The 13,589-nt window shown below is 42.3% G+C and overlaps 1 long non-coding RNA gene across 1 annotated transcript in view; it reads left to right on the top strand.

Moving 5' to 3' along the window:
* Positions 1-13,101, top strand: part of LOC132391448 (uncharacterized) — a 91,151-nt gene extending 78,050 nt beyond the window's left edge. Inside the window, exons 4-5 of the long non-coding RNA XR_009511211.1 lie at positions 7,879-8,004; positions 10,790-13,101. This is a non-coding gene — a long non-coding RNA (uncharacterized LOC132391448). The remainder of the gene's footprint in view (positions 1-7,878; positions 8,005-10,789) is intronic.
* Positions 13,102-13,589: the final 488 nt, after the last annotated feature.

Below are 13,589 nucleotides of genomic sequence, written 5' to 3' on the forward strand. Positions count from 1 at the left end.
TCTCCATTTCCAGATTTGCTGATGATTGTGAAAACATTGTTGCAATACTAATGTTAAAACAGACTACAACTGTCATATAAGAGTCATGTTTGTTCTTCATAACAAACTCTGTGTGGGTTTTAAATGTTAGCACATTTATTAACTGGAGACTAGTCATGGGTTCTAGCTACACACTTTGGAGCATGCTCCCCAGTTCATCTGTGTCACTTCTGGCACCACATTGCACACTGGGAACCGAAGTTCTTTATTATGTACACACATAATAACACAATAAGTAAATGTTTAAAATGTACAGGCTGGAATGCTGTTTGTAGACCCAGAGCAAAGGGTTCAATTGGGCTGGTGCACCTGGGATGGGGAGGAGGTTCTGCGTCTCCTGTTTCCACCCCACCAGTGGAGATGTAAAACCACCTTCTCCTTGACCTGGCCTCAAGCCCCTGCCCACCCTCTCACTCACTTACCCCCCACTATCATCTCTCAGCTGCCTGAAGCCTAGAAACTCTGCTGGTCAAAAGTGAGAAATTAAACCGGAGCATGCACCAACACTTCAATACTTAACTTAATAATCTGTCTCCAGGAAGCTGTTGAATTTCAAAGTTCAAAGTAAATGTATTATCACCACATACTAACTCGAGATTCATTTTCCTGCAAGCATCTACAGGGAAATAAAGAAATACAATAGAACTTAAAAACTGTACAGAACAAAGACTGACAAACAAGCAACTTACAAAAGAAGACAAATTGTGCAAATAATTTAAAAAAGAGTAAACATGTTAGTCATCAGGACATTGAGGAACAGATATGCAGGCAGATTAAGGAAAGGTGTAAAAACAATAGGGTTGTTGTCATGGGGGGCTTCAATTTCCTTAATTTAAAATGGGACCTCCTCAGTGCAAGTGGTTCAGATGAGGCAGAATTTGTTAGATGCATCCAGGAGAGTTTCCTAAATCAATATGTAGATAGTCTGATAAGAACAGGTGCTGTACTGGACCTGGTGTTTCATAATGAGCCTGGCCAGGTGACTGACCTTTCAGTGGGTGAACAGCTTGAGAAAAGTGACCACAACTCTAAGGTTTAAGAAGATATAGATAAAGATAGTATGAACATTGTGGGAGAGCATTAAATTAGAGCAGGACAAATTAAGAAAGCATTTGGCAGGAACCAGGGAGAGTTAATGGGGAACAGCTGTTTTGGCAAGTCCACATCTCACTTAAGAAAGGGTGTTTAAAGGTCAACTGGACAGAGTACAGGACAAGTATCTTGTAGTCAAAAGGAAGGACAAGGATGGGAAGGTAAGAGAACCTTGGTTGTTGAGGGAGGCGATGAATTTAATCAAAAAGAAAAAGGAGAAGTATGCAGAGGTTAGGAAGCTAGAATCAAACAGAGCTCTTGAGGATCATAAAGAAGCCAGAAAAGAACTCAAGAAGGAGATTAGGAAAGCCAGTAGGGGCCATGAAAAGTTGAATGAATGAATGAAATTATACGTAGGATTAAAAAGAATTCTCTACATACATTATGAGCATCAGAATAACTAGTCCGAGGGTAGGACCACTCAAGGATAAAGGGGGAACGTTTGCTTGGATGCAGAAGATGTGGGTGAGGTGCTTAATGAGTACATTGCTTCAGTACCTACCAAGGAGAAGGATGTGGAGGATAGAGAGATCAGTGCTGAGAGTATTAATATACTAGGTCATTCCAAAGTCAAAGAGGAGGTGGTGTTAGGTCTCTTAAAGAGCTTTAAGGTGGATAAGTCCCCAGGTCCTGATGGGATGTACCCTAGACTATTGAGAGAAGCAAGAGAATAGAATATTGGGGCTTGACCAATACCTTTGTGTCCTTGCTAGCCACAGGCGAGGTCTTGGAGGACTGACAAGTTGCTAATGTTGACTTATTATTCAAGAAGAGAACAAAGGAAAATCCTCGAAACAATGGACCAGCGAGTCTCACGTCGGTGGTAGGGAATTTACTGGAGAAAATTCTTAGGGATGGGATTTATGACCATTAGGAAAACCATGGCCTAATTAGGGAGAGCCAGCATGGCTCTGTGCTGGGCAGGTCATGTCTTATTAACTTGACTGAGTATTTTAATGAGGTGTCGAGGGAGACTGAAGGATGTTGTCTACATGTTTTTTAGTAAGGCATTTGACGAGGTTCCTCATGGGAGACTCATTCAGAAGATTAAGATGTATGAGATCTATGTTGAATTAGCCGTTTGGATTCAATACTGGCTTGTACATAGAAGACAGAGAGTAGAGGCTGAAGGGACTTATTTGAGCTGGAGGTCTGTAATTAGTGGAGTTCTGAAGGGATCTGTGCTGGGACTTCTGCTGTTTGTGATACGTATAAATGATCTGCATAAAAATATTGATGGGTGGGTAAGTAAGTTTGCAGATGATACAAAGATTGGTGGTGTTGAGCATAGTGTAGAAGACTGGTAAAGGATTCAACAGGATATAGATCATTTGTAGATATGGGCAGACCAATGGCAGATGGAGTTTAACCAGGCCAAGTGTGAAGTGTTGCACATTGTGAGGTCAAATGCAAAGAGACAAGGGCAATATCCTTAACAGTGTTTGATGAGCAGAGGGATCCTGAGGTCCAAGTTCACAGTTCCCGGAAAGTGGCTGCATAGGTTATATGCTGGTTAACAAGGCATATGGCATGCTTGTCTTTATTGAGTTCAAAAGTCAGGAAGTTATGTTGCAAATTTATGAAACTCTAGTTCAGCCACACCTGGAGTATTGCATACAGTTCTGTTTACCCCATTCTAGGAAGGATGTTGAAGATTTGGAATCAGTGCAGAAAGGTTTACCAGGATGCTGCCTGTATTAGAGGGCATGTACTATGAAAACCCCTGGTTTCCTTGGCTGTGTAAGTCTAGGGAGGACACTCTCTGGTCCCGCCAAATTGAGACGGGCTCTCCCACTCCAAACCCCGGTTTGTGTGAACGCTGTGTAATTTGCCACCCTGTTACAAATTATTGCCACAAAACATCAGACAGCACACTGCATACGATTAAAGGAATTATATTTATGAATCTTAACTTAACTAAAGGGTTAGTAAAGAAAAAGAAAAGGGCCCATTTTAGTTAAACAATCAATGTGCACAAGTTGGAGCTCATCTTGAACTTCTCCGTCACTTACGTGCTGGGTCCTTGGTCAGCGTGAAAACACACACTCCCCTCCAAAAGTCGCTTGCAATCCATCTCGAACAAACGGGTCTCCCACCGGGTCGTATCCTATAACCGTTTCTCTCCACCATCTTCTCTCTTCATCTCCCACAGAACCAAAAAAACCTCAAGCTCAACCTTAGTGTCCCTCACCAGGGAAACCTCCCCTCAGCTCTACCATCCTAATTGGATGGCACACATTTCTCCACATCCCTTATCTTCAAGAATAACCCAAACAAGCTGAAAACAGCACAGACTGCTCGTACAGAACTGCCAAAATGAAATACATACAGCATAACTGTAAAAATATGAACCAGGGCATTACACTCTCCCCGGACCAAAATAGCCATGTCCTCATGACTTTGCAATGATTTGTCATCCGTCATTGCTGACACCATTTTCAAAGCAAGTTTGTGATGTCAGAACCTTCAATCCATTTGTAAATGGTGGTGACATATCTCACTAGGGAGATAGTCGTAGCACTCTGTTCCCCTGGTGCTAAATAGGCCAGTCTATCTGGGAGTCTCCTGACTCTTCGAGACCTGATTATCCCTCATCTACTTCTTCAGTTTCAGACAATCCTTGGGATACTTCTGGTCTACATGGCAAGGCCTCGACTGGCCTATCACTCGTGCCATCCTGCAACTTGGATCTCCCTGTCATTTGGTTGAGCTCGGCTTCATCCCTAGTTACTTTAGAGCCCAGCCCCACTTCATGGTCCAGCTGTAAGCCTGCCTGCTCATTGCTAATCCCCCCATTTCACCTGCCTCAGTGTGAGAAAGGTTGGGAATCACTTCCTCACTTATTGGGGAGTTGGTGAAAGGCAACATATACCACACCACCATTTCCTCATCCTCCGAGTCTGTACCCTATTTCAAAATCAGAATCAGGTTTATTACCACTGGCGTGTGACGTAAAATTTGTTAACTTAGCAACAGCAGTTCAATGCAATACATAATTTAGGAGAGGGGAAAAAATAATAAATAAAATAAAATAAAACATAATAAATAAACAAGTAAGTCAATTATGTATATTGAATAGATTATTTAAAAATGTGCAAAAACAGAAATACTGTATATTAAAAAGTGAGGTAGTCTCCAAAGCTTAAAAGTCCATTTAGGAATCGGATGGCAGAGGGGAAGAAGCTGTTCCTGAATTACTGAGTGTGCGCCTTCTGGCTTCTGTATCTCTAACCTGATGGTAACAAGGGCATGCCCTGGGTGCTGGGGGTCCTTAATAATGGACGCTGCCTTTCTGAGACACTGCTACCTAAAGATGTCCTGGGTACTTTGTAGGCTAGTGCCCAAGATAGAGCTGACTAGATTTACAACCTTCTGCAGCTTCTTCCGGTCCTGTGCAGTAGCCCCTCCATACCAGACAGTGATGCAGCCTGTCAGAATGCTCTCCACGATACAACTATAGAAGTTTTTGAGCGTATTTGTTGACATATCAAATCACTTCAAACTCCTAATAAAGTATAGCTGCTGCCTTGCCTTCTTTATGACTACATCAATATGTTGGGACCAGGTTAGATCCTCAGTGATCTTGACATACAGGAACTTGAAGCTGCTCACTCTCTCCACTTCTGATCCCTCTATGAGGATTGGTATGTGTTCCTTCATCTTACCCTTCCTGAAGTCCACAATCAGCTCTTTTGTCTTACTGACATTGAGTGCCAGGTTGTTGCTGCGGCACCACTTCACTAGTTGGCATATGTCACTCCTGGATGCCCTCTCATCATCACCTATCAACAATGGTTGTATTGTCAGCAAATTTGTAGGTGGTATTTGAGCTATGCCTAGCCACACAGTCATGGGTATAGAGAGAGTAGAGCAGTGGGCTAAGCACACACCCCTGAGGTGCACCAGTGTTGATAGTCAGCAAAGAGGATATGTTATCACCAATCCGCACAGACTCTGGTCTTCCGGTTAGGAAGTCAAGGAACCAATTACAGAGGGAGGTACAGAGGCCCAGGTTCTGCAACTTCTCAATTAGCATTGTGGGAACAATGGTATTAAATGCTGAGTTATAGTCAATGAACAGCATCCTGACATAGGTGTTTGTGTTGTTTAGGTGGTCTAAAGCCATGTATTTTGCGTCTGCCACAGTGGGGGGTGGTTTAATCCTTCCCGCTGCTGGCACTTCAGTCTCTCCATGTCACTGCAGAGACTTCTTACTAGGTGTAGATTCCATACTCTAGGTCAACACACACCTGTTGTCCCAGTAGTTCTGATGGAGAATCTTGACAAGCCCATTCCCAACCTCTGGCTTCACCCAGAAAATTAGTATATTTGGCATCTGACTCTTTACTATATAGGACATAGCCACCCAGCAGTCAGCCAATTTATGCTTCCCAGGTAGTCTCAAATTCTTTATAAGTCTTCGGTGGTAGATCTTCTTTGCCAGACCCAAAATAGAGGTCAATGGGCAAACTCGCTTTGTGCCCAACCATCAGATAATATGGCAAGTACCTGGTAGCTTCATTTTGTGTACAGTTTAACAGCGGACCAGATGTCCAACATGTTGACTCCACTTGTTCTTTTTGGTGATCTCCAAGGTTTCGAGCATGTCCGATTAAACTTCGCAGGCTGGGGATCACCCTGCAGGTGATAAGGCATAGTCCTCGACCTCTCAACACCAAGCATCCTCAGTAGCTCACGTATAAGCCTACTCTCAAAATCTCATCCTTGATCACTATGTATCTGCCTGGGGAGTCCACAGTAAATGTAATACTTCTCCCGTGACACATTGGCCAGAGTGGAAGCCCTTTGGCAGGTATACAACATTGTAGCTGGGCGCTATGGAACAACATGCAGCAGTATAGTATGGATAGGATATTAGCCCTCAAAGTGACATGTGAATGTCTATAACCAGTTGCCTTCATACAATACATATTGCATCTGATTCAGTGTGATGTTGATGATCAGATCTCTGCTTGACTTTCCCCCTGCTTTTTGATAGAGGTTACAAGCATCAATATGATTAACATGAGGTGATCACTAAAGGATTACTCAGAAGAAAGCAATTTTTAAATTAATTTTCTTCCATCTCTAATATTTCTCAATTTTTCACAGTTTTTATTAAACTAATGACTCACCTCAGAGGATCAGGCTGAGTCATCCCTCGTCACCTTACCTCTTTTAATGGCCTTGCCTGTTTAATTCCCAAGTTGTCAATTGTGTATTGTGAATTCAAAGTTATTGGAAACTGAGATTATTTAAAGTTATTTGTGGAGATGTATTTTACACTCATCAGCATGGTCTGAATTTGTTTTTAGGCTCCAAAAGTAAACAAGTAATATTCTAAGACATTGCATCACCAAGTTCTAATGGAAAAGAAGCTCTTTCCAGCAGTGCAGTGTTTCTGCGCAGGGACCAAATTTAAATGGAGAGTCGTTCACACATTGTTCAGTGTGTGGGTTGTGCTGGTAGTGATGTTGTCATTTCTGGTAGGGAGCAACATTTAAATGCTATATTTCCATCTGGATATGAACAGGACCAAAAAAACAAATGGTTTCAAAACACAAACATAAGGAAATCTGCAGATGCTGGGAACTCAAGCAACACACACAAAAAGCTAGTGGAACACAGCAGGCCAAGCTGCATCTATACGGAGAAGCACTGTCGATGTTTCGGGCCGAGACCTTCGTCCTGTCAAAATGTCGACACTGCTTCTCCTTATAGATGCTGCCTGGCCTGCTGTGTTCCACCAGCATTTTGTGTGTGTTGCTTGAATTTCCAGCATCTACAGATTTCCTCGTGTTTGCTCTATAGGAAGAAGTACAGTTGACGTTTCAGGCCGAGACCCTTCGTCGGGACATTTTTGATGATTTAGTTAGTGATGATGTTTGGTCATCACTAACTTAAAATTCATTTGCAGACATGACATTGGACACTCACACAAAAGCAGAATTTCACAATACATGTGAGCACTGCTTCTGCGTAATTTAAAAAGGAGTAAATCACGGTTCATCATTGTGAAATATCATACTTGAAACCACTTGCAACTGGATTCCCTTTAAGATTTTAACCTAATCCTCACAACAAATCAAGCATTCTTACTGTTGGTTTCTTTTAGGCCTCTGAATGCCTGTTTGATTGCAGATTGAAGATGCCTTGGTCAATTGAAACTAACTTGACTCAATATCTCATAGAGTCATAGAATCAGAGAAAGATACAGAATGGAAACAGACCCGTTATTAGCCACCAATTTGCACTAATCCTGATTTATTCTCTCCAAATTCTCAATTTCCACGTGGAATTCCATCACACAACTGCACAGTGGTCAGTTAACTTATTGACCTAAGATACTGGTAACAATAAAGTTCAAAGTTGAAAGTAAATTTTATTATCAAAGTTCATATGTGTCATCATATACAACCCTGAGATTCATTTTCCTGTGGGCAGGCTCGGCAAATCTATAGACTAGTAAATATAACAGGATCAATGAAACATCAACTAGAGTGCAGCAGACAACAAACTTTGCAAATGCAAATATAAGTAAATAGGAATAAATAATGAGAACATATGATAAGATAAAGAGCCCTCTAAGTGAGATCATTGGTTGTAGGAACATTTCAATGACGGGGCAAGAGAGCATAGTTATCTTCTTTTATTCAAGAGCCTGATAGTTGAGGGGTTGACATCTTTTGGCTAGACCATGAGACTATTTATTTAACTTCTATTATGTCTGTTTTTTTTAAATCCTAGGTATGTGTCTGGAACAACTAGAGCCTGTGATTTCCAGTATGGAGATCAACTGAATGATCCAGCACTCTAGGAAGTTTTCAGGAAGTAGTGGGCCTGAGCTTTGAGGCAAAGAAAGTATGAGACAAGGTGCTAAACGATGTTCGACTCCATTTTGCAGATTAAAACATCAGAACATTAGAAAGTTTTTGACAAGAACAGGCCATTTGGCCCAACAGAGCTTGCTAAATTCTTCATCACATGGTGTGTTGAAATAACTATTGAGTTTAGATTTGGAAGTCTCTAAGGTACTCCTCTCAACTACACAAATTGGTAGTTTGTTCCATGTGTCCACAACTCGCTGTGTAAAGAAATGCTTCCTGATGTTAGTCTGAAATCTCCCTTAACCCGTCTCCACCTAAGGCCCCATGTCCTTGATGATGGATTAATGTTGAAGTAGCAGCTGGCATCCACCTTACTTATACCCTTAATGCCTTTCAACACTTCTATCACGTCTCCTCTCATTCTACGTCTACATAGGCTTAAAAGATTTAATTCTTACAATCTTTCTTCATTGTTCATGCCCTGCAGACCAGGAATGAGTCTAGTCGCCCTTTCCTGGACTCTCTCCAGTGCCTTCACATCCCTCACACAATACGGAGACCTAATTTGTACAGAGTATTCAAGGTATGGCCTCACAAGTGCATTATACAGCTCAAGGAGAACACCTCTAGGCTTGAACTCCACTGAGCGCATTATCTATTATCCTTCCTCGTCGCTTCTGCGTATTGTCCAGATGTTGAGAGTGATATCTACAAGGACACGCAAATCCTTCTCATACTGTCACTTTCTAACTCAAGACCCCCTCATTGTATGTCTATATCTAATATTTCTACTTCTTATATGTAATATTTTACATTTACTTACATTAAATTTCATTGCCATTTATCTGCCCACATCTGGAATTTGTTTAGATCTAATCGTATTGATTCTGCTGCCTGAAGGTTATCAGCCCATCCCCCTAATTTGTGCCATCAGCGAACTTTACTAGTTTGTTTGTTATGTGCTTATCCAAATTAAACACAGCAGCAGCCCTAAAACAGATTCCTGCGGAACCCCACTTTTACCATCTTCTAGGTGTGAAAATGATCCTCTCACTGTTTTCTGTTTTTGAGCTAATTCAGCGCCCATTTACATGCCCTGCCTCCTATAATCTGATTACTAACCACTTGTGGGGTACCTTGTCAAAAGCCTTCAGATGTCCAAGTAAATGATATCAACCGCTCTATTGTTATAAATTTTAAATGTCTCTTTATAGAAATTCAGCATATTTGTAAAACATGATTAACTCTTTCTGAACCCACGCTGGCTTTCTGCTAATGTGTCTGTTCTTATCAGCTGCTTTTCCAACTCATTCTTTACTAATGTTTCCATTGTCTTACCTATGCTACAAGTTAAGCCTACAGGTCTATAGTAACCAGGGTTAGTGCAGTCACCTTTCTTATATACCAGGACAGCAGTAGCCCATTTCCAGTCCTTAGGGATTTCACCAGTTGTCAGTGACTTTTGAAAAATACATGTTAGAGGTTTGTATATATAATAACAGACCTCTTTAAGTACCCTTGAAAGTATGTTCTCAGGCCCTGGAGATTTATTAATTTTCATTCTTTTCAGCTGAAGCAGGGCCTCAATTTCTAAGATCTCTAAGTTACTGCAAGCAATCTTATTTTTCTCTACACTTACTGGCATATTGCTAACATCTTCGCAGGTGAACACTTTACCAAAATATGAGTTAAGACTATCTGTTATATCCTTCTCTACATAATTTATCAGCCCACTATTATTCCTAATACACTTAACTTCCTCTTTGACTTTTATGAATAATGTATTGAAAAAATCTCCTGGGGTCAGTCTTAGTATTAACAACAATATCTTCTCAACCTGCCATTTGGCAAACTGAATTTCCTTCTTGACTATAATTCTCATGTTTTCATATGGCCTGCGGTTAACATCATTACTATTTTTCTATATTCCTTATATCTTTACTTCAATAATTTTCAATGTAATTCTTTGTTCACCCATGTATTTGATCTATTGTTTATATTGCTTCTCCCAACCTTGGGAATGAACATTTCCGGCACGGTGTGTATTACCTCTTTAAATTGACCCCATTGTTCTTCAACTGACTCAATGTCAAGCATTTCCTTCCAGTTTACCTTCTGAAGTGTTTGCTGCATCTGCACAAACTTTGCCTTTCTGAAATTCAATTTAATGGCTTTTGTTCTTACTGATATATACTCTCTGAAACACTTCAAGACTATCAATGTTATGATCGCTTGTTCCTAAAGGATCAACAACTTCTGTGCTCAAAATTCTAACCTGATTGTTACAGAATATCAAATCTATAGAGACCTCCCCTCTTGTTGGTGTATTAACATACTGGGTCAAAAAAAAACAATCAGTTAATAACTCAACAAATTCACTTTCCTGTAATCCATTAGTCACTGGGTTCTCCCACCCAATATTTGGGAAATTAAAGTCACCCATAACTATAACATCACCCTGAGAACTTGCTTTTCTAATATTCTGATACAGTTGTTCATTAAAATCACTCTCAGCATGAAGGGGTCTATAGCATACACCAGATGTTATTCCTTTATCCTTATAGCTTTCAATTCTCACCCAGATATCTTCACTGAGCCGCGATTCATCTCCTATCATAAGCAGCCTCACATTTAAATTCTCTCTTGTGTATATGGCTACCCCTCCACCTCTACGATCTTGCCGATCTTTCCTAAGTAGAGTATATCCTTTAATACTATATTCATCAACATCCAGCCAGGTTTCAGTTATTGCTATTATATCATACTTAAACACACTTGCATATAATTCCAGCCCATTTATTTTATTCTTAATACTTCTTGCATTTATACAGGCAATGCTTAGCCACAGATCTCCCACCTGGCACTTACAAGTGTAAGTGCTACACCTGTCCCTACACCTCCTGTCTTACCACAATTCAGGGCCACAAACAGTCCTTCCAGATGAGGCAACACTTCACTTGTGAGTCTGTTGGAGTAATCTATTGCATCCGGTGCTCCTTGGTGTGGCCTCCTCTACATCGGCGAGACCCAACACAGATTGGGGGACTGCTTCGTCGAGCTCCTCCGCTCCGTCCGCCACAACAGACAGGATCTCCCGGTTGCTTCACATTCCCATTCGGATATGTCCATACATGGCCTTCTCTACTGCCATGATGAGGCCAAACTCAGGCTGGAGGAGCAACATCTCATATACCGTCTGGGTAGTCTCCAGTCGCTTGGTAAGAACATTGAATTCTCCAACTTCTGGAAATTCCCTCCCCCTCCCTTCCCCCCCCATCCCAGTTTCACTCTGCCTCCTCCTCCAGCTGCCTATCACCTCCCTCATGATTCCGCTTCCTTCTACTACCCATAGTGCTTTCCCCTTACATTCCTTCTTCACCTTTCCTTCATATCCCCTCCCCCACCCCTTGTTCTTTCCTCTTACTGGTTTTTCACCTGGCACCTTCCCCCCTTCCCCCACCTTCTTTATAGGGCCCCTGCCCCCTCCCTTTTCAGTCCTGCCGAAGGGTCTCGGCCCGAAACGTTGACTGGTCATTTTTATCGGATGCTGCCTGACCTGCGGAGTTCCTCCAGCACGTTGTGCATGTTTCTTAGTCTTCTACTGCTGTTTTCATTCTATGACACATTTTTATATTTTGAAGCCTATAATCAGTTTATGTCCTAATATGTTATTCTCCATTGAGGTGTTTAAACAGTTGAGCCAGGCCTGTTCTAAGATCCCTGCCCCCTGCCCCCGCCACCCCCATTCCCAAGTTGAAACAGTCATCTGCCCCTCCAGTTCAAATGCAAACCATCCTGGCGGTACAGGTTCTATCTGCCCCAAAAGGACCCCAATGTCCCATAAACCTATGCCCCTCTAACCCACATCATGATTTGAGCTACATCTTAAATCTTCTAAGCTCCTCAATCTTACGTAGAATAGCACGTAGCACAGGCAGAACTTCCGAGAAGACCACCTTGTCAGCTCTGTCCCTAAGCTTCCTACCTAACTCTTTAAATTTGTCTTGCAGAACTGACAGTCTGCCCTTACCTATGTGGCAAATGACTACTGGATCCACAACAGCTCCGGCCAAGAGCTTATTTACTCATCCAGGGAGTTCTCCCACTTGTGCTCCTGATAAGCAACACACAGTACGAGACTCCCTACCAGTACACACCTGATTCTCAACCCCCCTCCGATAATTGAGAACCCCTACTCTCACAACTTCCTTTTTATGGTGTTCAGGCTTAGGATTAGACAGGGTCCTGTGGGGCTCTTCTGCCCTGACTACCACCTCGGAGTATTCATGGTCATTGTTGAGCATCGCTAGATTGGGCACTTCCAACTCTGAAGTTGATGCCCCCGGACAGTGTACACCTCTTACCCTGTGCTTCTGGTCTGCTGTCTCAGCCCATGGCTCTCTTGGAGTGCACATTATCTCCCTAAAGGGAGCTCTGGAGCACATTTGCCCATTCTCTACAACACTGCAGGTCAGCTAACTCCTCTTCAAGTTCAGACGCCTTGCTCCTGAGGTGTTGGATTAGCTGACAATTCTTGCATGTGAACTCTCCAGGGAAGCAATTTTCCATGAATCCATTGTTTGCCGATTAAAGCAATGAGGAAGATTGAAACATGGAGGTGAATGTGGAGGGCGAGAGCCGATGACCTGCCTTCTGATTGCTGGTGGTATCGCTCTGCTGCCGAAGAGAGGCTGTGTGGCCTACTGCTGTGCCTGGAGGGTAGGCCTGTTGATGTAACTGAGGTTTCTGCCTTTATAGATCTGGACTATAGACAAAGAATTTTTTTCAGTCTTAATCGTTTTTGAATTCTCTGTTTTTGCTTGTGCTTTCTCTTTGTTTTGCAGGTTGATGTTCAGGTGGTGTTTTGTGCAGGGGTAGGGGGAGGTGTGTAATGCACCATCAATAACTCTCTCTGAGATGTAAAGGCGAGATATCAGCTTTTATTGACTGGAAGAAGGAACAAGCAGTGGTTGACCACCATACTACATCCTGGAGACTGAGAGGCCAGGCTCAGGCCTCAATCGCCTTTATACAGGGGTCTGTGGGAGGAGCCACAGGAGCAGTCAGCAGGGGGCGTGTCCAGACAGGTATATGTAGTTCGCCATAGTGTAGGGGCTGATGTTCTGGTGGTGTTTTGTGCAGGGAGGGGGAGGTGTGGGGGTTGATGTTCTTGTTACGTTTTTGTCAGTTTTTACAAGGGGAGAGTGGAATTTGGAGGCCGATGTTCTTGTTGTGTTCTACGCTGGGGTGGGGGGGAGTTTGGTGGGAGGGTTGATAATCATGTTGACATTCTTTTTCATGTGGGGGGTGGGTTTCCTGTTTCTGTCTGAACTGACTTCCATGGTTTCTGCTTGTTTCGTGGCCATTTGGAGAAGAGGAATCTCGGAGGTGTATACTGCATGCATACTTTGATAATATACGGACCTTTGAACTTTTGAACCTTTTTTGGTAACATATAAGGCATTATATAAAAGAAACTCGTTCAGTTTGCATTCAGCCCTCTTGATATAGCTTTCTATGAAAAGGGAAGTAGTCTCTGGCTCTTAAAGCACTAATTAAAGAATAGCACAGCAAGCAAGAAGTCACATAATACCGTCATTAAAGTGGGAAAGCTTTCAAACAGTAAAGACT

Source organism: Hypanus sabinus, chromosome 3 (assembly GCF_030144855.1).
Source record: "Hypanus sabinus isolate sHypSab1 chromosome 3, sHypSab1.hap1, whole genome shotgun sequence".
NCBI lineage: Eukaryota > Metazoa > Chordata > Chondrichthyes > Myliobatiformes > Dasyatidae > Hypanus > Hypanus sabinus.